We start from the raw sequence: 23,276 nt of genomic DNA on the forward strand, positions 1-23,276 counted from the left end.
ATCATGCAGAATGCCACATTAGGGGTTTTATGGTGGACATAACATTTTTATGAACTTTTTCTCTGGTAGCATCAGCCTTTGATGGAAAGAAAAGAAAAAAGGAAAGAAATAAAGACAGAGTGGGAAGGAAGAAAGCAAGCCGGCATGGGGAGACGGGGGCCCTGGGAGCAGAAGTGCCATTTGATAGCACCTAGGGCTGAGCCGCTGAGCGCCGCTCACTCTGGGGAAGGCCTGCCTGGCAGCGCTCCAGCGGCCTGAATATCTTTCGTGTTAGGTATTTGTGAGGGGGGAGGAACCGGCCAAATTGGCAACTGGTGGGAGACAGGGTCTACTTGGGCAGACCCATAAAACTTTTCAGCCTTTTGAGCCACCTGCTGCCAGGCAGGCCTTCATGTGCCAGTGGGGGCCGAGGGAGGGGTGGGAAGGGGCGTCCAAGGCTTAGTGGGGTGGCCACCATACCTCCAGGATGAGGGGATGGGTTCCTGGCAGAACGGCTTTGGGGGCTCACCTTGGGGAGTAATGGCTAATGGCTTAAGGAGATTTTAATTTCTGCCATTAAAAGAAAAAAAAAGGAAAAACACAATCTTGGGAATGGCAGTATTTTACACCTGGCTTTTAGAAAGGACTAATAAAGGCAGTGTTTAGCATTTTATATCCTTACTCAAAAATAACGATCTTTGGTTCTCTTCTCAGACATATTTTAAGTGAGCCTGTGTCTCCTACCTCCAGAATATTCTTTCAGGAGGCTGGATTTATGGCTCTGTTCTTTGCCTGCCCTGGGCTCCAATTTAAGCCTCATAACCACTGCATTACGGTCAGTTTGCCTCTTCTCTTCCCTCCTCTCTACCTTTGCAGTCATCCCCGATGCTGTTACTGCAATTTTTCTTCCAGACAGAGTGCTGTTTAGCTCCTGACCCCGCAAGACACCCAACACCTGTTTACAGCCATTCCCTTGAGCACATTAAAACTTGGGCTGGGGGTGGGGCAGCAATGCTGTTTGGCAGCCCCCTCTCCAGTAGTGTCAAATCACCACCCGGGGAGGCTCTGAGACTCACCCCCCCACCCCCCACCCCTGCCAGACCACGAGTCCCTCTGACCCGGGACAGGTGCGCAGGTGGGAGCCTCGAGCCATGTGCATGGTCCCTGAGGCAGGAAGGGATGCAGAGAGTTGGCAGGAGGCTGGCTCTCTTTAAGAATACATTCGTGGGCTTGCTGTGAAGACCTGACCAGAGAGCATGGTTCAGTAGAAAGAAAAGGTGCCTGCAGGCCAGGTCCTCAGCGTTCCAGTTCTGCAACGATGTGTGACCCTAGACAGGTCACTGCGTCTCTGGGGATCATTTTCCCTCCATAAAGGGCTGAGGCCAGACTGGCAACTTTCCAGGTCTTCTCGGCACGTCTGACTCTGTGACCTGCTCAGATTGTCGGGAGGTTGTTCAGGTGGTCTCGGGTGTCTTGTCTATCTTTGAGGCAAGGTGAGTGCCACAGGCATTGGGCTGGATGAGTCCAAATCCAGGCTTCCCCACTTCCTAGCTCTGGGAACAGACTTTTTACAAACCCTTGGGGTCTCTGTCTCCCTGCACGTAAAAAAGGAAATCACAGTGTGTATCTTGTGAGTTGCCAAGGTCAGTGTGCCTTTGAACACACTCCACAGTTTACTTATGTATTATGTTTGACTTATGTCTGCCATTCCACACTAGAATGAAAGCCTCTCGAGGGTGGGGATCTTGCTTTGTTTCCTTCACAGATGTATCTCTAAGGCCTAGGCTAGTACCTGGCACGACGTAGGCCCTCAGTCAATATTTAGTGAATGAGTGAATGTCAAAGAGTGTCGGGGTAGATAGGAGTCCCTCAGTATCCCCACTCCCACCCGTGTGCAGACCCCTGGCTATGTGCCCTAAAGCTCTCCAGAGGAGGACATTCTCCAGGCTTATGGGGCTTTTAAGTCTCTTGACATAAAATGCCAGTTTAAGGAGCATCGAACGCATTCACGACCCAAGATGTAAAAGGGATTTGCACAAGCCCTCCCTTCTGTTCCGTCGGCTACCAAGAGCAGGTGTAGCTGAATCAGGCAGCAGGCTTGGAACCCTCCCCTTTCCAAAGACCCCCTCCCATCCTTCCCCAGGCCGCTCCCCTCCTTCCTGAGCTGCCACACGCTCGCTCCTGGGGACCCCCGCCATATGCTCCATTCCAGCTCTAAACTGCGTGCTAATTGTTCTGAATGAACAGCTCCAGCTGGAAAAGCAGGCAGGCCGTTTACAGACCTTAAGATAACACCCAGCTTCCCGTAAGTCAGGGGGGTTTCCAGGGAAGGGGAATGGAAAGTCTTCCTTTCAGGGCCAGAGCTGGGCGAGACATGTCCCTGGGGCCGGAGCCGGGGCCACAGTCCAGGCCATCAGCTCTTCTTGGTCTCTACCCAAGTGAACCCGTTTCAAAGCGGCCCCACCTGAGCAGCCTTCTCTGTGGCGGCCCACAGCCATTTTCCGCATCACAGGCTGTGGGGCTTCTGTCCGAAGCCACACTCCCTGTGCGTGGGGACAGTCTCCTGTAAGGGTGTCCCTGGTGCTTCCGGAACCCAGCAACATCCCTGCATTCTCTGAGAGGCCATTTGAGATTGGCTTAGAGGAAGCCCCTGGTTCAGAGAGGCACTACCCCTCTATCTTGGGGATGCGGGGAAGGAAGGAAGTGTGGAGGAACGACTTGCTCTACCATGGAGGACTGCCTTGACAACCTGTCTCACCCTTCATGTGGTAAGGGGTGTCATCTACTTGTCTGTTCCGTGTCATCCTCCTCGTGCCCATCCCTATGCAGGAGCCCAGTTCTTTCCAAGGTTCTGCAGTGCGGATTCAGCTTTGTCCTCCATTTCTGTCAAGGTTTCCCGAAAATGGAAGGAGCAATGTGTTCGCGGCCATTTTCTGAAGGAGGAGCCTTGAGGTTGGGAAGAACCTCCGAGGCCATGACACGGAACTCCCTGATTCACTGAGGACGAGGAGGAGGCAGCTGTGGGGGCTCTCTGGGCAGGGAAGGGCCAGCCACTGCACCCTGCCTTCTTTCTTGTGCCTGGGGCCTGCCTGGGAGGCCGGGGCTGTGACCAGAAGCTTGGAGACGGGGGCCCAGTGCCAGCTCTGCCACAAATGAGCTGTCTGGCCTCAGGCATGTCGCTTAGTCGGTACCCCATTTGCTCACCTATAAAAGTGAGGGTGAGGCAATGCTGGCTCTGCTGACCCCTCCGGGGGGTTGAGGGTCAGAAGAGAAGGAAGTGTAAGAAGGCAATGAAAACTGAAAAGCAGACCTCAAAAGTAAGGGATTTAGGTTATGATTATTTTCAGGACTTGGGGTCTCTCTTACTTACCTGGGGGTTGAGGTTTTGGAAGATGTAGGGAAACAGCCATCTGCGTGGGGGGGAAAATCTGCCTGGTTCTCTACAGCCAGCATAAGAGCAACAGGAGGGGCTGCTGAGGGAAGCAGAGGCTTGGGCCCGTTCCGCCTGGGTCTCTTCAAGAGGCTGGAGTGCACAGAGGCCTGACCTCTGAGCAAGCAGGCTCTCACAGATCTGCCTGTCCAGGGGGGCCACAGTGGGGAGGTTTCCATTTGACAAAAGGAAGAACAGACTGGCCATGAAATGCTTGTGGATTGCTGGGCTGGGGTTGGAGTGGGACAACCACAATGTTCTGGATGCTTCTGCTGCCTCCAAAGTTTCTCACAACAGACATTCCTTGAGTTCTGAGACCCTCCTGGGAAAAGAGGTGGAGAGGGCATGGAGAAGGGGATATGGGCCTCTTTTTGAGCAGGCGTTCAGCCAGGACACCCTGGCTCTGGCCCATCTGCTGGCCCTGCTTCCCTGTCAGGCACTGTTTGTACATAAGACTTATGGCTCCTGGCAATGGGCCTGACTTGGAGACAGCCTTGACCCTGGAGGGCCTGACCCAGTCCCCTTGGCCCCATGGCCCCACCAGTACATGGGGTGGCCAAGAGTGCCTCAACAGTTAGCCTCTCTCCAGCCAAAGGAGGGCAGCAGGGGAGGTGAGCCAGAGGCCAGCTTCTTCCCTGGAAGGCTCTGAGCCCAGCTTCGGCCACAGGCCAGCTTGCTGAAGGCAGGAGGGGAGGTGGTGGTCAGTGGGAAATTCACGGGTGGAGAATTACACCCATATGATCTCGGATCAGACATGGCCTCAGTGGCTCAGTGGATTGCCAGAGTCTGGGTCAGCTCAGGGCCAGAGAGTTGGCTCAGGTATTCTCTGCCTCTCCAGGCCCGATTTCTAGGTCTGATGGCTGAATGTGGCCTCTCCACTTGTGCCATCCATGCTGTCTTCTCTTTGCAGGCAATGCCTTTCCTCCCCTCCTCTGCCAGTAGGAAGTCTACTCATCCCTCAAAGTCCAGCTCGGATGTCACCCTCTCTGTGAAGCCTTCCTGGATCTCCTCCAGGCAGTAGAGTCACCCCCTGTTCTGGATTCTGCAGGCAGGCAGATTTAGCTGAGCCCAAGATGCCATGACCACGCTCAGCACACAGTCAGCATCAGGCCCAGAGCCCCTTTTAGCCCTGAGCTTGCTACCACACACTGGGATCTCCAGCAGCACCACACACAGAACCTTGCACACAGTAGGCACTTCCACATTCACAAGCATGCAACTGTGTACCTGAACGCCTGCCTGCGCCTGAATACATCTGTGAAACCAACACCCAGAAAGGAAGAATTGGAGACATGGCTGAGCCTCCCGAAGGTTGCCTGGGGGGAGACACCTCTGTCTACCTCTCCCTCTGCCTGCCTCAACCCCAAGCCCAGAGCCCACCAAATCCAAATGGTTTTTTATCAGCGATGAAACAATAGATGATCTTTTGACATTTCCCGGGCTGTTTGGAGGGAGGAAAGATAATATGTAATAAATTCATATACTTCTCTGTGTTTCTTGGCTCTAGCAGCTATATTTCCATCTCTTTATGCAGGAGTCCTGGGGAGCTGAAATCCTTGATAATGCCAAACAATTCAACACTTTTTTCTTTTTACTCTGTCTGCACCACAAAAAAAAATATATCGACTTTATGCTGGCAGCTGTGGGAAGTGAAATCAGATGCCACATTCCTTCTTGCATGCAAGAGAAGTCAGTCCTGCTCCAGAGGCCCTGTCCCTACTGGAGGGTCTTTGGGAAGGAGAGCCTAGGACCTCATGTTTGATTAATCCAAGGTGAAGGGCAACCTTGCCCCACCTCCCCCCAGGGGATATGGGCAGGTGGAACTTGCATCTGAGGTGCCCAGGATGGACTGAGCCATTTTCTCTCTGTGCCCCTCTATGTCCACCGCCCACGGTCCTTCCTCAGACAGTCCCAGCAGTGGATTGGCTGCATCTGATCTGACTCCAAACAAACACTTCCCGAGCCAGAGCCTGCCCAGGGCCCTGGAGGTTCGTAGAGCAGGCTGATGCCTTCGAGCTCAGATTCTCAACTTGAGCAGCACATTTCAGCCCAGGGCTGAAATGAGCATCTCTTAGCAGCACCTTCATTTCCCAGAGAAGGGGACTGGGGGCGGGCTGGAGGACAAGGCTTGCCCAGGGCCACGCACCGCAATCTGCTGGAGCCTCACACCTCTTCTTCCGACCTCTGGGCCAGAGATGTATCTATTGTTCATCCACGCTCTGAGTCCTCTAACAAATCTTAAATGCCTGCCATGTGCCAGGCACTGCGGTCAGGTCCCAGGAAGCTTTCCCTGAGTCGAGGGAGATTTGCTTTCAGGTTTCCCCATGGAGACAAAATGCAGGGCTCTGCCTGTTTGGATTTAGGTAGGTTCCGTCAGGACAAAGAATATGTGGCTGCGGCAGGCATTTCCAACTCCCCCAGCCTCATCTCCCTGCACCCACCTCCCCCCAGTCCCACTCTCTCTCTCTCTCTGTCACACACACACACACACACACACACACACACACACACACACACACACACACTCTCCTGCACTCCAGCCACCCTAAAGCACACTGTGTACCCAGAGGCAGGGCTGTTACAGGAACGTGCCTCCTTCTCGTAGACTAGGGATTAAGAGTGTGGGTTTGAGATTCTGAATACCGGGATTTCAATCTTGGTCCTACTACTTGCCAGCTGGGGGACTGTGGCAGGTGACCCCTCTGTGCCTCAGTGACCTCACATGTGAAATGGGGATAATAATGATAACACCCCGGGATAAAGAGGATGAAATAGAATAATACATGCACAGTGTTTAGCACAGCGGCTAGCACAGCGCATTCAGACACCGCTTGCTGCTGTCAGTAGTAGTAGTCGTCTGATAGGGAGGGGCCCAAAGAGGGCTAACTGGGGTGGGAATAGAGAGTTCTCTAGCCCTAGCCTTGGCCAGTTTTGTTCCTTCCCAAGCAGTTTCTGAAAGGGACATTCCAGAATGAGGAGGGGAGCCACCCCTTTTGACCTGCATCTTGTCCTCAGCTCTGCAGCCGAGGGTCCTGAGGTGCTGTTGCAAGCTTTCTCCCTCTCCTTCCCCGGGAGAGACTAGGGGCAAGCAGCAGAGGACGGTGACCCCGACCCTGGACAGTCAGCCTAGGGGTGACGAGCATCAGCCTTTCATGGGGAAAGAGAGCTCTCAGTCTCCCAGGCCAGCGCCTGCCTTTCACCCCCAGCCGCCATGAGGGGAAGGCAGGGGTGTGTGTGGGGGGGGGTCTCAGAAACAAGGAAGAGACTAAGTGGCTTTGGACCCCTCTAGGCTTGCTCTGCAGTTTTGAGGGGAGCATCTAGGTCACTCCTGACCCAGGACCTGAGCTCAGGAAAGCCTGGAGGGAAGCAGGTGGGAGGATGTGAGGGGACCCAGCCTGTCCCAGCTCCCAGGTTCCTCGTTCACCCTCTCCAGGAGGGGGAACCAGAAGGCCCTGGGGACAACTTCAGACTCCTGCCAGTGCCATTGGTAGAACATGTCCACATCCCCTTCTTTCTCCCTATCAATCTTTGAGAGAAACATGGCAGAGATAATTGACCCCATTTCACAGATGAATATGTTGAGGCGCAGAGATGCTGAATGACAGGAGTAAGTGGTGTTACCAGGATTCCAATCAGGATTCCTAGTGGAGCATACCTTCCCTCCACCACCCTGTGCTTCACCCTGCCCTGAGTGGCCAGTTCTTCATTTCCGCCAGGGAGGTAGTGCATGAACTGCGCCCCGTATCCTGCGCCAGGGAGGGGGGGCAGCAGAGTCACACACTCAGACTGGGGCCGGGATTAGAACTTGGCCTGAGGAAACCTGACAGGTGCTTTTGGACTTCTGACTTGAGGCTGGATGGCCGGGTCAGGACTGAGAAAGGGAACAAGGGCTGGCCCAGAGGCCTGTCTCATGGGTGGAGGAGACCGTGGGAATAAGTGGAAGGTCAAGGGCCCCAGTCGGAGCCTCAGGTTTGACCACTTTTGACTGTGGCCTCCAGCTTAGTTTGCACGCGTGCATTCATTCCAACTACTTCCTCCGTGCCTGATGCCGTGCTAAGAGCTACCCTTTCAGAAGCTCAGCACTTGCTACCTGGGAGACCTTCCTGCACACAGCCAAGGCTAAATGTTCTCAGGGCCCTGCGGGAGCACAGGGAAGGAGGCACCGATTTTGCTTTTATCTGGGCCAGAGTCCGGGACAGCCCCTCTAGCTAATGCTTCTGCGCTTCATTCCCGTTTTGGAAAGAGCCCTCCACTCAGGTGGCCAGGCTGAGGGACAGGCAGCCCGGGCACGCAGGGAGCAGGCAGTAATGTCCCCACCAGGCCGTGACCAATCTGTTGGCTCCAGAGTGTTCCACGTGGCCTCCAGCCAGGACACTGATGCACAGGTGGCCCCTGAGGCTCATGGCCCTCCGCAGGAGGCTTGACCTTTCTAGCCCTCCCATGCCCAGCTGTAAGGGTGCCCCATGCAGGGTGCTTCATCGGCCCCGTCTATTTTTCCACAGTGCAGGAGCGCCTCCGTGTCCTCGATACCACCTTCTGAAGGACCTGAGCTCCCGCTCTCTTCAGCTTGTTCAGTCGGGCCTGTCCACTCGCTCCTCCTTAGCTGCCCTCACTACACATGGGTCTCCCCAAACCTTAAAAGCACTCTTCTCCCCTCTAGCATAGGCTCAGCTTGGTCCAACAGTCAGCCTCATGGTGAGCGTCCCCCCATGACAGGCCCACGATGTCGCACAGCGGCAAGAACAAAAGTGATTTGTCTTCAGAGGGGTTATGATTTGGAGGGAGTTACAGAAATGTGACCATGAACTAGTGGATGGGGAGGGTAATATGGGGCTCAAAGAAGGGCCAGGTCCATCCTGGGGAGGAGATGATGCTAAACTGGGCCCGAACAAACAAAAAAGAGGTGAAGAGGTGAGCATTCCAGACAGAGGAAATAGCCCAGTGATGCAGGAAATGAAGAGAAGTTTGTGTATTTGATGCAGGGGTGGCAGGAGAGGAGGCTGGTGAGGAGGAAAGCGGCCAGGTTATGGAGGGCCCCACATGCCAGGCTCAGACGCTTGGCCTTTACTTCTCCAGGAACAGCCAGTTTGCTTGAATGCACAGCACTCCCTGCAGAGATTTGCTTTAGATGTCACCTCCTCCAGGGAGCCTTCTCTGACTTCTCCAGAATTAAGTACTTTCTGCATGATGAGTTCCTTCCTCCCTTACAGTACTTATCACGTTGCTCTAAGTTTCTGTTTCAACTGCTGTTTCCACCACTAGTCTGGAGATCACATATAGTTTTCTATTCATTTTAGGTCCCCAGACACTAGCAGAGGGCCTGACATACTCAGGTGCTTCCTAAGAATTTTATGGATAAATGAAGGAGAGCGAATTGAAGTCAGATGATCTATTCACTCCCTGCTCTCTGCCTCCATTCTGAATCCTCACTCATTAATAAGTATTGATTTATATCTGTACTGATCTGTTTCCTCATCTATATCATGGAAATAATAGTAGTCTGAGGACTGTTGTAAGGAATAAATGATAAGAGTAAAATCACTTAAGATATAACTTACTGCATAGTACGTACCCTATAAATGTTAGCTTCCCTACCCTTTCATTCAGCTCGTATTTAGAATCATCTTCTATGTGCCAGGCACTGTTCTAGGCACTGGGTTCAGAGCAAGATACAAAAAAACTCCCTGCCTTCGTAGGATGCCCTTCTAAATGGGTGAGATAGATAATGCCATATGGAGGAGATGAGAGCCACGGAGAAGAATATGCCAGAACAAAAAAGGGGGTGCTGGAAGACCAGCAAGCAGGCCAGCGTGGCTGGAGCAGAGTCAGATGGGAGATGTGACAGAACCAACTGGCAGGGATCTGGAACAGGTAGGGCCGCGGGAAGACGGAATTTTCACTCTGAATGAAATGGAGGCCACTGGAGGCTTTTGAGCAGAAGAGCGGTGTGATCGGATTATCATTTTAGATGGAGACTCTGGCTGGCTGCGGCGGTTGAGAACAGGCTGAAAAGAGTGACGAAGGACGACAGGTTGGGGGCCAACTGCAACACTCCAGGCAAGACACAGTGGAGACTGGGACCAGAGTGGGAACAGTGGTGAGGAGTTTGGTCTGCCAAGGCTTCGGAATTCATTGCTCTAGAGCGTGAGAGAAAGAGAGGCCAGGATGACCTCGAGGTATTTGACCTGAGCACCTGGAAGCCTGGATTTGTCCTTCACTGAGATGGAGGAGGCTGCCTCCCAGGCGCTAGCTGGTGTGGAGGTGGAGAGAACAAAAGAACATTCTCCAAATGCTTATACACACATGGGGCAGGGGGAAGAATTATGCACGGTGTGTATGAGGGAAGAATAAGAAATAGCAGTCTATGAAGGAATAAACCAAACAGAAGCCAAATGCCAAAATGATACAGACAAGAAAGGTTATGGCTGGTCAGGAAGCGGATCACTCATGTTGGCTGAGGCTCCGAAGTTTCCCTTTATGAAAGCCACCTTCTCGCCAAATCCAGTGACCCTGTCTGGGACCTCATCTCCTTTCGGCCCATTGTCACATCTGACCCTAGGATCTACCCTACTCTGTGAGGACCCACCCACAGCTGCAGCTTCCTTGTGCTGCCCTCCTGCCCCTTGCTCCAACTCACTGTGAGCTCCCCCTCCAAAGCCCTGCACGCACCAAAGACCGTCCGGGTCCCCACGAAGCTCTCTGGCCCCGAGTGTGCACACATGCCCGCACAAGTCCATGCACACATGCGGATTCGATCTGTGAGAGTGCGTGACTCTCAAATCTTTATCTCTAGAGCTGACCGCCGGGCCGAGGGCTTTCCTCTCAACTGGACGTTTATTTTAGATTTCTAGTTATCACCTCATGTGCAGGCTGAGCTCAGTACCTCCCCTCCTCCAGGTCTTCATGTCCCCTCACCCCGCCGGTTTCTGTTTGCGGCACCACGGTTATGCCAACACTCTGGCTCCAAGCCTCAGATTCATCTTTGGCTGGTTCCTCCTCCCCATCCTTCCATCTGTGAAGTCATCCAGCCCTCTCCCTCCATTCTGGGAGGGGCTCCCTTATATCTTCCGAGTCAGTTCCCGCGACACTGTGACGTCTCTAGCTTGCCTCCCTGCTCAGTCCTCCCGAAGGCCACGGCCGGACTGACCTAACTAAAGCATGATCTTTACTATTTCACTCCTCTGCTGGGAAACTCTGAGTAGGTTCTCATTTCCAGCAAGTCAGAGCTCCAATTCCTTAGCCTGGTGGTTACTTCTCCCTGTCTTCACTTCTCACTTTTAACCCTCACTGGGCCCCAGTACTCTCCCTGAGGCTGCTGGGGGAGGGAGCTGGTGAGAGTTGGGCACATAGAAGTGCCACTCATTACCTCACACAATCCCCATGACAGCCCTGTGAGGTAGAATTACCATGTTCATTCTGCAGATGAAGAAATGGACTCTTCCGGTCGCTCTGGACATCACAGAGCTACTGAGTAGCAGACCCGGGATGGACACTCAGGCCTTTTTAACTTTATAGCCCCCACCCTTTCCATCGTACCATACTGTGCCCTACACACACAGTAACTTTTCCACTGTGGAGAGATGGCTCATATTTTTCTGCTCACTCACAATGCCCTGCCACTTGGCCTCGCCACCCCACCCTTTCCCCTGACCCCACTTCCCTATATTCTTTATGGCCCAGCTCCCAGGTCTTTTTCTCCTCTGATCCCAGTTCTCCCAGCTTCTCCACTTGGCACGCGTTTCTCCTTTCTTTTTGCGCCTAAGTCGGCACCTCTCTCCTCTGACCACCTAGCTAGAGAAAGCCATCCACTGTGATGGCAAACTCCATAAGAGCAGGGGCTTGTCTCCGACTCCTGGCTATCCCACACATTCTGTGAGGCCCCAAAGGAGATAGTCCATAAATACTTGTGGAAATGAAACTATGATAACAACTAGTTCTTTCACAGAAACATTCAAAACAACTTCTAGCAAGAATCATTTGTATTTCAGTTTATTGTGTTAATTTCCTCTAGTTAACGTGGAAATAATTGTCTGAAATTACAAGTTAAGTAGGATAGTAATGTTAGGAAGCTTTGTTATTTAAGAAAAATATTATTACAACGTAGTGGCAGTGAGCTACAGAGTTCAGCTTAGGAGACAACTTCCTTCCTTGACACAATTTTCCACTGCTCAGAATATTCTGTAACATTCTGATTTTTTTCCTCCCTCCATCAATGTCTGAGGAAATGAGATTAAAGGTAATATTCACAGCCATTTTGAAGATATTTGAATAAGAGGTAAGAGGGAGAAGGGAGAAGATACTGTATTTCCCCAGGGATAGAGTGTGAGTGTGTGTGTGTGTGTGTGCGTGTGTGTGTGTGTGTGGTATATGGGTGGGGTGTGTGTGTGGTATTTGTAGGCGATGTGTGTATATAGTGTGTATGTGCTATGTGTGTGGTATGTGTATGTGGTGTGTGTGTGAGGTATATGGGTGGGGTGTGTGTGTGGTATTTGTAGGCGATGTGTGTATATAGTGTGTATGTGCTATGTGTGTGGTATGTGTATGGTATGTGTGTGGTATATGCATGTGGTGTGTGTGTGTGAGGTTTGTGTGTGTGTGGTGTGTGTTATGTGTGTGTGGTGTGTATGAGGTATATGTATGTGTGGTATGTGTGTGTGTGTGGTGTGTTTACGTGTGGTATATGTGTTTGGTGTGTGTGGTATGTGTGGGGGTGTGTAGTGTGTGTGGTATGGGTGTGTGATGTGTGTGGTATATATGTATGCAGTGTGTGTATGAGGTTTGTGTGTGTGTGGTGTGGTGTGTGCTATGTGCGTGTAGGGTATGTATGTGGTATATGTATGTGTGGTGTGTGTGTATGGTATGCATGTGGTATTGTGTATGCGTTATAACTACCCCAATAAAAACTAACTTCCCTGAGGCTGGTCACTGATGAAGACTGATTCTTTCCAAACTTTGAAAAGATTTGCAAAAGACAAAGACCTGAGAGTAAGAGGGGAATCTTTCAGATCAAAGACCAGAGAGGTGTTTGTCCAGGAGGCCAGACAAAGAACAAGGAAATGAACTACTGAAAACAGAAGATCTCTTCCAGAAAAAGAAATTCAAGTAACGCCTCACACTTGAATGAGCTCCCTAGGGACAGAGCCCCTCTCCTATCTCCAGCTTCCCCCTGAAGACACTCACCGACAGAAAGCACAGGGAGAGGGAGCTACATTTCCCTCACTTGCCCCATTAGTCAGACACCTGCTCACTTCCAACACATGGTGTTGGCCTAAAAAAAAATTAAAATTTGTTTTTGTGATTAGGCAATTAAAAGCATATGGCCAAGAAGGTAAGGAATTGAAACAGCACAAAATGATATAAATACAAAGCTATTTCTCCCACTTCTGACCCTGAATCCCCCATTCCTCCACTCCAGCCCAGGGGCAATTACTGTTACAGTTGGTGTGCCTGCCTCCCAGACAGTTTTATTTCTGACACAAATGGCACCATGCACGACAGTGCTTTCTCTTTCTTGGCTTTTTCCCCTTGGTGTTGGCCCGTAAATAAGCCTACATAGTCCACAGTGACCGCCCCTGCTCCCCACACAAGCCCAGGAAGACCCACAGTCTGTCCCCACTCTGGGTTCTTGTTTGCACTGGACTTCTTCCTCCACTTCCATATTTCACGTGCACATCAAGCGTGGGTCAACGTCCCTGGTCTTGAACTGATGTATTTCCTCTCTTCCAAGGCAAGCACTTGTCAAGGATAGTGTAAGTCGGTCTTAGGTCTGAGAGAAGCCCAGCCTGCTCTCCGGGACCTCAACAACCTCAATGTTACTGACAGCAAAGGGATGGGAGAAAGGAAGGGGTTGGTGTTGCTGATCTCAAAGATAAGATCTACTAAGTTCCAACAGTCATGAAGGGAGTGCCCACTACGTGCCCGGCCTTGTAGTAGGAGCTGGGGATTCAAACACGAAGTCTGGCTGCAGAGCCGTTTCCCCAGAATCAACATTACTCTCAGAAGGAGTTCCTTAAAACTGAACCGGCTGGGGTCAGCCCCTCACCCCCACCCCACCCCCGAGCACACACCAAAGGGAAACCAGCGGGGGCTGGCACTCACTCATCTCCCGTGGCTGCCACCGCCACCACCAAAGAGACTGTCATTAAAGCTTTGTCCCAGGCTCTCTGATTTACATGTACAAATAATCGCTGTCAGGGGCACGAGCCCCAGAGAGCAATAATAGATTCTGGTGGTAGCAGATGCAGATGCAGGAAATAAAAACAAAAATGAAACACGCTAGCCTGGCAGAACTCAATGCTGGGAGGAATCCTAGTGGGGAGAAAAGCCTGTGGGGAGGTGGCTGGGGGGGGTCTATCAGATCAAGTATTGAGTGGTTGGTCTTCCACAAAAGCTAGCCTAGGATTCTTTTTTTTTTTTTTAATTGTGGTCACATATATAACATAAAATATGCTTTTTAAACCATTTTCAAGTGTATATTTTAGTGGCATTAACTGCATTCATACTTTTGTGCAACCATCACCCCTGTTTCCAAGACTTTTCCATCACCGCACACGGAAACTCGGTACCTTTTAAGCAATAACTCCCCATCCCTGCTATCCTCCCAACCCCGATCTGCTTTCTGTCTTTAGGAACTTGCCTATTCTAGATATTTCATATAAGTGGAATTACATAATATCTGGTCTTTCGTGTCTAGCTTTTTTGCACTTCGCACCATGTTTCCGAGGTTCCTCCATGTTGTAGTAGGCACTAGAGCCTATGGATACACTGCGCCTAGTTTATCCCTTCAACCGTTGATGGACACTGGTTGTTTCCACCTTTTGGCTGTAGTGACTAATGCTTCGGTGATTACGTACATATTATACAAATATATTTTAGAGTCGCTGTATTCCATTCGTTTGGGTGTATATTTGGGAGTGGAATTGCTGGGCCATGTGGAGACTCTATGTTTAGCTTTTTGAGGAACGGCCCTACTGTTTCCTGCAGTGGCTAGCCTAGGACTTGGAAGGATGACTCAGTCCCTGCTCTAGCAGATGGGGCTCTGGATACATTGGTCCCGGGAGACCACCTAGCATACTGTGGCGTGGCTGCCCTGGCCTGTCGTGGAATGAAGGAGAAAGAGTCCAGAGCTGAGGGGCATCAGAGTAGGATCCAGCCGGCCTGTCCTCCAAGTTGCTCCCCAGTGTGCCCAGCCAGTGCTTAGAAGAGAGCCCACTGTAAGCCCCCAGTGTGCCGGGCAGGGAACCCTAGGGTCCTCCCCACCTGCCTCCTGTTTTATATTTGAGAAAGTGAGGCCCAGAGATCTGATGACACCTGACCTAAGTCACCTGTCCCTTATTTTTTCTGCTGTACCATCCTCCCAGCACCTGGACAAAAATGGGGCTGCCAAGGGTGAAGCGGGAAGAAACACCCTCCATGCTATAGCTCTGACACTGCGGTCATACTGGTGTTGGCCTCAGCTCCCTCTGTCAGAAACTCTCTTCCCCCACCAGCTTTGCCTGGTTCACTCCTGTCCCCCCCTTCCAGGCTCAGCTCAGGGGTCAGTGCTCCGCCCCCAGCCCCCACCGAACCCCCTATCCCCTCAGTGGAGTTGGGCGCCCTCCTCTGGGCTCCCTCAGGAATTCACTCTCAAGGCTGTTCTCACATACTTGCGGTTTTCAGCTTACCATCTGCTTCCCCCACTGTAAGGTTGGCATCTCGAGAGCAGAGAATGAGCATGCTACGTGTGTATCCCTAGGACAAGGCTGGTACCTAGTGTTTGTCGAATGAATGAATGAAAGCAATTGAGTGAATGAACTACGTGCTCTTTATAAATAACCGTGCTGCTTAATAAATGTTTATTGACCGACTGAATGAATGAGTGAATGGATGAATGGCATCCCAGGGGCTGAGTGAGCTTGTGGAGTAGACTCTTGGCTCATGGTCAAGCCCTCATTTGCTCACACGCACTCGCTTACCCACAATTCCTTCATTCATTACTATCACTGCTATGTGTCCAATCCTATTAGGTACTGGGGTTCAGATACAAATGAAGAACTCCACCTCTGTCATCAGGACGCCCACAGAAGAGTAAGTAGAGACCCAGGGAAACCAGGAGTGTGCTTCAAGCTACTCTAGTTTCCCCAAAAGCACACAGGGACCCGCCTCACATCAAAACCCTGTCCAGGGCCTTCTCAGCTCCACCAGTTGCTGGGCACAGCTGGCTGCGGGAGGAGTGGCCAATTAGCATGCTGCACACACCTGTCTGAGGCTGCTCCAAGGATCCAGGGGCTGGAGGATTAACGACCGGGAGGATTTTTGGAGCTCCCAGAACCCAGCCCAGCTCACATCAGAGACCTCATTCCCCTTTAGGGATTCATTCACTCTGCACAGCTGGTTAATTTTTCATCAAGGGGTGGGGGTGGGAGTTGGGAGAGAGCTCTGATTCTTCACTCTTTCATGCTGGGGGTGGAGGAGAAACACAACATCCTATCCATTTTATTTTTTAGATGAAATAGGAACAGATTGTGGTTGCCAGGCAAGACCCAGCCCTCACAGGGCTCGTGCTTCTGCTGCGGGCTGATTAACGGTTATTGGGCAAAGGATAAAGCATCCAGACGGCACAGGCCGCCGGTGAAGGTGCTTACACATTTAATGAGCACCGGGTGACATGCTAGTGGTGAGCAGCCATTTTTTATAAAAAGTGATTTAAGGTTCCAGTCTTCCATCCCACCTTCATCGCCTCTCTCTCCCATTAGGACCAGGTTGGGCTAACTCCATGCTCTGGCCTGGGTAACATTTGTTCTGTTTGTTTATGAGCACCTCCTTCTCCACGGAGCCTCCAGCTCAGCCCCAGGGGCAACTATTTCTGCTTAAAACTGACCCAGATCCTGAAAGCACGGGGCCGAAAATGAAATCTCACTTTGCTCATCCAGAAAATGGGAACGGAAGAATAAGAAACTGGCCTCATAAGTAAGTGGGACTGCAGGTAGCAAAGTGCATTCACATCCATCATCTCACTTCATCCTCATTCAAAATGAGGTGCCCCAAATTCGAGGTGACCCCAGAGGGCTATGGAGCAGACACTATCATTCCCATTTTGGGGAAAAGGATGCTGGAGGACAAAGTCCCATTCTCTGCCCGGATCATGCAATGGGTCAGTGGCTAAGGAGGGAAGGCGTCCAGAGCCAGAGATGAGAAGGTGCTCACTTCCTTCCTTATTTCTGGGCTCCGTCCACTGTGGGAGTCCTCCGCCACCCTACCTGGCAGCTGAGATGCCTTCCCCTGCTCAACAGAGCCCCTGCTGGCCTGCTACGGACTCAGCTTGAAGAGCTGACCATTTCCTGACTCCATGTCCACCCTTCGAGATGTCCACACCGCCAGACAGCTGGGAGAGGGAGTTTCTGGTCAACGAAAAAATAAAAACCACCTACTGCATACCTAGCGCTGTGCTCTGTTGTCATGTGCTCTGTGCAAGACGTAATACGTGGTCCCCCTTCTCACGAAGAAGGCAATGTGACTGTTGAGACAAAATCTACACAGAGGAATCTGATGGGGTGTGTTAAACAACCAACATCAGCACTTCCCCGCCTTTGGTTTGCTTATGAATATTTCGTCCGGGGATCTTGCTAAAATTCCGACTCAGTAGGTCTGTGTCAGGAGCTGGGACATGCTGAGGCAGTTCTAACAATCTCCCAGCTGATGCTCGTGCTGCCGCAAGGCTATCTATGGTCCTATGACGAGTCAGAGGAGCTAGGCTGGTCAGGAAGAGCTTCCTACAGGAGATGCACTTATGTGTGGTTTGGAGGACAGGAGGGCCAGAAACAGGCAAAGCAGGAGAAAGAAGGCTGCTGCAATTCTCAACAGAAACTCTGGGGGCCCGTGGGTCCTGGCGACACAGAAAAGGCCTAGTATGAACAAACTCTCAGCTGGGAGCTGGAGGCAGAGAAACCTGCCCTGACTGTGTGACCTTGGGCTTGTCACTTCTTCAAACGGGGCTCCACGTCCATCCTCTCTAAAGGAGGACCTCAGCGGCTCCCAGCCTGGGCAGTGCATTAGAACATCTGGGCAGCTTTTAAAATAAAATAACACCTGGATTCCTTCCTGAGAGGTTTTTATGTAGTGGTCTGGGGTAGGGCTCAGGCCCAGGTAGTTTTAAAAAGCCCCCCAGTGATTCTAATGAGTGGCCTGGGTTGAGACCGTTGCACTGGGTGACCTTAAGGCCCCCCCCCCGCCTCGTTCCCTCATCTTTACATTTGGATAGAAAGCGCCAGGACTCCTGGCTTCTGTTCCTGGGCATCCTGCCTGGAGCAAAAAAACAAAACAAAAAACCCCACAGTATTAGAGAAATCCCAAGAAAAGCTTCACCACAATGCCAGAAATCTGAACATTTCTCTGGTGGAGGCCAGGTGGAGGGGCTGTCCTGCCCATCTGGTTCCCATTAATCCCAGGGCATGTTTCACATCCCTGGCAGGTACTTGGAGCTGGGAGCAGCCCCCTGGGTGGCCCTCAGCAGGGGCCTTTCAAGCCAAGCCCTGCTGACAGGCTGCAGGGCTCTGTGGGGCCCTCCTGGCTTCCAAGTCACTTGCCCCCTCTTGGGGGTAGAATCCCAGGCAAATTAGAAACCAAAGACGGCAGACGCAGAAGCTTGGCCTCTCTTTCATTAGCGGTCTGTCACAAAGCGTGAAGGGCTTCGATAAATTCTGTAGCTCAGCAGCTGCCGATGAGACCCGGGAGGAAGAAGATTCATTTGTTCCCCAGAAGACTGAGTCTTCAGGAATTTCCAGCTCCTTTCGTCCCCCACCCACTCAGCCGGGAACTAGCCCAAAGCCACATGTTGCTGTCTGCCTGGAGATTCCTAGGCTTTGGAGACCGTGCAGAGGGAGCGACTACCCCATCTGGTGGGGCCCTGAGGACCCTTCCGCCCCGCCAACATGGGTGGAGAGTCAGGCTGTTTCCATAAGGACCCCAGAGCATTTGTCTGCTAACACATCCTTCCCCAGGCTGCAGCCACAACAGCTCTGTGTGGGGGTAGGGGGAGGAACTGGTCTGCGCTGTGAGCCACCCCACCAGTCCCAGCGCTGCTAAGCGGGGTTGGTGGAGTGGGGGGTGGGTGGGTAGCTTGGACGGAGAGTGCCTGGGCTGAGTCTCCACCTGAATTCTCCCCAAAGGGATGCGGCTTCTCCTGCTTCCACTGGCTGCTCCCTAGATGGCACAGTGCTCTGGTTTGGCCCAGGCTCCAGGGTCAGACAGCACCGGAGCGGCGGCCCAGTACCTCCACTTACTAGCTGGAAGGCCTCGGGCAAGCTAACGAGCCTCTCTGCACCTCCATTTTCTCAGCTACAACATGGAATAATAAAATATGTACCTCGTAGGGTGCTGGTGAGGACAAACGTGGTAAGATTCTTAGTAGTGAAAGTTGGAGGGAGAGAAAGTCAGAGACAGAGAAGTCTCCCCAGCTGGCAAGTTTTCGGGCAGCAGGGAACTCAGCACTGCTTGCTCGAGTGAGCTGGAGGAGAGGACCCAAGCACAGAACATGCTTTCCAGGATGAAAGCATCGGTAACACCCTCCTTCTCAGGAAAGGACAAGAACCTACAGGCCATGCTTTGTCTGACGCTTGCAACATGTGCCAGTGTTCCCTGCACATTCTGGCCAAATCAATATGGGAGACTCTGGCCAAAGAGCAATGCCAGCCCCTGGATTGGGAAAGGGCCAAGGGCCACGCCTGCAGAGGTCCCTCCCAGAGGGAACCCGTGGCTAGATTCACAAGGAACCGGGTGTGGGGAAGGGAGGAAGGAGAGCATACTGCAAAACGGCCAGAGGCCAGAGGCCAGCCAGGTACGCAGCTGGGAGGCCCAGCATGTCACCAGCCAGCCCCAGGGGCCAGGGGCAGGTAGTGGGCAGTGGGTAGAAGGGGCTCCTAGAACCTCTGCTGGTAGTGAGGGGTGGCACAGTGGGGCATTGCCTACCAGTCCATTAGACGCAATACTTTCATGAAGTCTCACTTTGAAGAAATTGAGTAAAAATCCATTTTACACAAAATTTCAGTTTAGGCGGAGAACTTATTTATGTTTCAAAAGGATTCCTTCCATTGCAAAATTATTTACCATGGGACTTGCCAGTGACGGATTCCTAACACCTTGAGGATATGACTTGATTTTTAAAAACTCAAATGACAAGCAAATTTTCAGGAATTCAAATTTGTGAAGCACGGAAATTCCTTTTAGGTACCATTTCTGCATTTTTAACCCACTTGTAGGCATTGGTGCCCTGTCCCCAGTTCTTCACCACCCCTTTGTTCCTTCCAGGTATCCCCAGTTCCATCCATAACTGAGTGTGTCCTACATGGCTAGTGCTGGGCTGAGGGCTTGTCTTACGGTCCCTCATTAATCCTCACAAGACCCTCACCATGTCCTGTCCCTCATTGCTGGCATGTCTAGGACCAGTGGTGTGCTGGTAAATATTTCAGTCTGCTCTCTGGACCACCGTGCCTGCCATGGCCAAGTCCAAGCTACAGTGAGGGGAGAGATGCAGAGCTGCGTGAGTCGATCTGCCACCAAGCCACAACAGGCCTGAGTAACCTCAGGGACGGGGTAATAGTAAAATGGAGTGAAATGCTTAGGAACGCATGCCTTTTGAGTATTTATTACCTATGTTTTGTTTGAATCGTAGTGAAATATACATAACAAAACTTACGACTTTAAACATTTTTAGAGGATGTAATGGAAGCACGGTGACCACAGGTCATAATACCATACAGCATATTTGAAAGTCGCTCAGAGAGTAAATCTTAAAAGTTCTCATAACAAGAAAAAAATGTGTAACTCTGTATAGTGACGAATGTTAACTAGACTTATGGTGGTGGTCCTTTTGCAATATATACAAGTATCAAATTGTTATGTTGTACGCCGGGAACTAATACAACATTATATGCCCATTATACCCCAATTAAAAAAAAAACTTTTAAGTGTACTATTCACTGTGTTAAGTACATTCACGCTGTTGTATAAACATAACCACTATTAATTTCCAGAATTTTTCAACAAGAACTCTCCATACCTTTGCTTTAAAATATAACTTATTAAACTTAAGTTTACATAATTTAATTTTAATCATGGCCATGTTTAACCAGTGGCTTGAAAAATTCCTGGAAATTTAACAAACAGCTTTTGCAAACTGGTACGAGCTGGCCCCAGCACAGCACTATCTAGAAACTAAGTACCACTAGGCATCTGCTACCTTTACTCACGGTAATGTAATAATAATGACGTCAAGCACAGCATTTTAAATGCAGCCTTTCATGTAAGCCTCATGGCAAACCTAGAAGTTAGGTGATTAATTATCCCCACTTTACAGATGAGGATCCCAGTGAGGCTACACTGAAGCTTAGGAGAAGCTATATGACTCATAGCCCTAGATCACATCTAAACTCCTCAACCCAACTGTCAAGACAATGAACTGGGCCTTCTTTGTTTATATAGTTTGATTTCTCAACACCAGTCAATGTCCTTATCCTCAGTGAGGCATCGGGACAGAACTGGGAATCTGGGATAGGTTTGCAGGATGGCTATACAGGAGCCCCGGCCTGAGTCTTAGCTTTGGCTCTGCCTCTGAGATATTGAGCAAATCACCGTCCCTAGGACTTGGGGTCCCCAAATGAAGAATGAGGGGCACAACAGTCTCTGTGGTCTTAATCGCTCCAGACTCTAGTATGCTATGGGACATTTCTGCCCAGGGAAAGCAGGAGAAGCCCAGATTCTAGTCTCTGCTCTGTGGCCGGCTCACTCCCAGATGTGGCTCCTTCCACTGCAACTGAGACTGGAGTAGATCCTCCCATACGGTCAGTGCCCAAGCAGAAGCATATTGGGTACTGGAAAAGCTGGACCAAGAAATGCACTCACAGAAGCTGAAGGACCTCAGCAGTGAAATAGCCATAAATGAAGAATAGTTTGGGGGAGGCTGCTTAGATCTGGGGGTGGGGGCGGAAAAGAGGATCAGATGACCTCCAGAAGTCCCCGGTGTCCTCTCCCCGAGGAAGCTGGTTTTGTGGGTTTCCTGAGCTAGATTGATTCCAGGCCTGGAATCCATCATTCCCTTCATAATACAAATAATCACCAAACGTGCTCAAGCCCTCGGTAGCCTGGATATTCACTCTAGCAATTCTCTGTGTGGACGGTGATTAGACCATCATTATCTTAATGCTTCTTAATTTATCTTTCTGATTAGCAACTTACCATTTTATTTGCAAAAAATAGCCTTCTGCTGGGTGGAAGCCAGCGGAGCACAGCAGCTGTCATTTTCTCTGTACTAAATCAGGCCGGGCTTAAGTTGGTTTTCTGGTGATGCTATTTCTTGTGTCTTGGCGCTAACACACATCGCAATCCATCATGGTTGTTGTTGCAAAGGCTCACCCCCGGGGGGCTGCAGGCGGAGAGGTCACCTCTGCCCAGGGAAGAGGTCCAGATTAAGACACCCCCTCCCCTCTCGACGCACTCAGGGAAGGGCTCCGCAGAGTCTGACCCGCATCCTGCCCTGATGGGACAGCCCACGGGGCAACTCAGTGCTGAAACTCGAAGCCAAGTCAGTGGTGCGTGTAAATGTAATAAAAGCTGCCGTCTCAAAAGCACCTGCCCTGTGCCAGGCATCATACGAAGCGCCTGATATCTATGATCTCATTCAATTCTCAAAACAACCCTATAGGTGTGTGCCATTGCTATTTTCCTTTACAGATGGAAAGACCATGGCTGAGATGGGTTACGTAATTTGCCTGTGGCTTGGAGGTGGCAGAGCTAGCTCTGAATCAGATCCTTGAGACTCTCAGAACCGATCTTAAATGCCAAGTTATAGTGCTTCCTAAGCACAGTCGACACAGTGTGAGATGAGAGATTTTAGGGCAAACATCGTCAGGGTGACTTTTGAATAGTAACACTTTCCTGCTTTCCCACTCACAGAAGTGGCTCAAATCAGCATCTCTCCATCCTAGCCACAAACACCATCGTCTTCTTTCCCACTCTCCACCACCATGAGCTAGTCGTGATCTTTCACGCAGCTCCTAGCTGTTGAGCCCTGGGTCACAGAATGTTTTCCTTTTAGACGGACCCTTCTGTTTTTCTGTCTTCTAACCACGAACAAATCATACTGCTTTCTGAGCCCTACTTCCTTCCGGAAAATACCTTTATTGTTTCTATTCCTGAAACATACAGGTCCTGGCTCAGGCACATCGCTCCTCTGCCATTGTCCCTAAGAGGTCCATCCTATTTATTCTACTTGAATGTTCAAACCCTACACTTCATATATTTCAATGGTTCCTACTTCCTTCAGAGAGCAGTGTACCTAGGTATTCAGGTATCTGAGGGAAGGGGGAGGCTTCATTACTTGACTCCTAAAGTCTCCAGAGAAGGTCCTTAGGTAGAGGGAACTCGCTGAGGAGCAGGCGGCTGTAATGTCCTTGAGGTGTCATCCACTTCAGCATATATTTCCTGGTTAACAGACATGCTTTCGCTAAGCTAGACAGATGAGAATCTAGCTTGCACTATTCAATATGGCCGTCATCAGCCACAAGTGGTTATCTAAGTTTAAATGTAACATGCTGTTCCTCACTTTTACTAAGCCGCATTACAAGTGTTCACGTGACTGGTGGCTACCAAACTGGACGGTACAGATAGAGAACATTTCCACCACCGCAGAAAGTTCCAGACCACAGCGGTCTGGATAACTTTGTCCTCTAAACCCACTTGGAAGACTTTGTAAACTAGGTCGGATACCTATTAAGGTGTAAATTTAATGGATTATGGTCAAATATTTACCTCACTTTGGATTGTGGTAAAAAAATATTTACCACACTTTCGAAGTGTGGTCCCCACACTAGCAGCATTATCTGGGAACCAGTCA

General features: G+C 50.9%; 1 protein-coding gene across 10 annotated transcripts in view; it reads right to left on the minus strand.

The window, feature by feature from the left end:
- The window catches only part of PKNOX2 (PBX/knotted 1 homeobox 2), a 257,373-nt gene that overhangs the window by 117,206 nt on the left and 116,891 nt on the right, over window positions 1–23,276 (minus strand). The window lies entirely within an intron of this gene.

This window comes from Ursus americanus, chromosome 16, assembly GCF_024610735.1.
Source record: "Ursus americanus isolate L20-20 chromosome 16, mUrsAme1.1.p, whole genome shotgun sequence".
NCBI lineage: Eukaryota > Metazoa > Chordata > Mammalia > Carnivora > Ursidae > Ursus > Ursus americanus.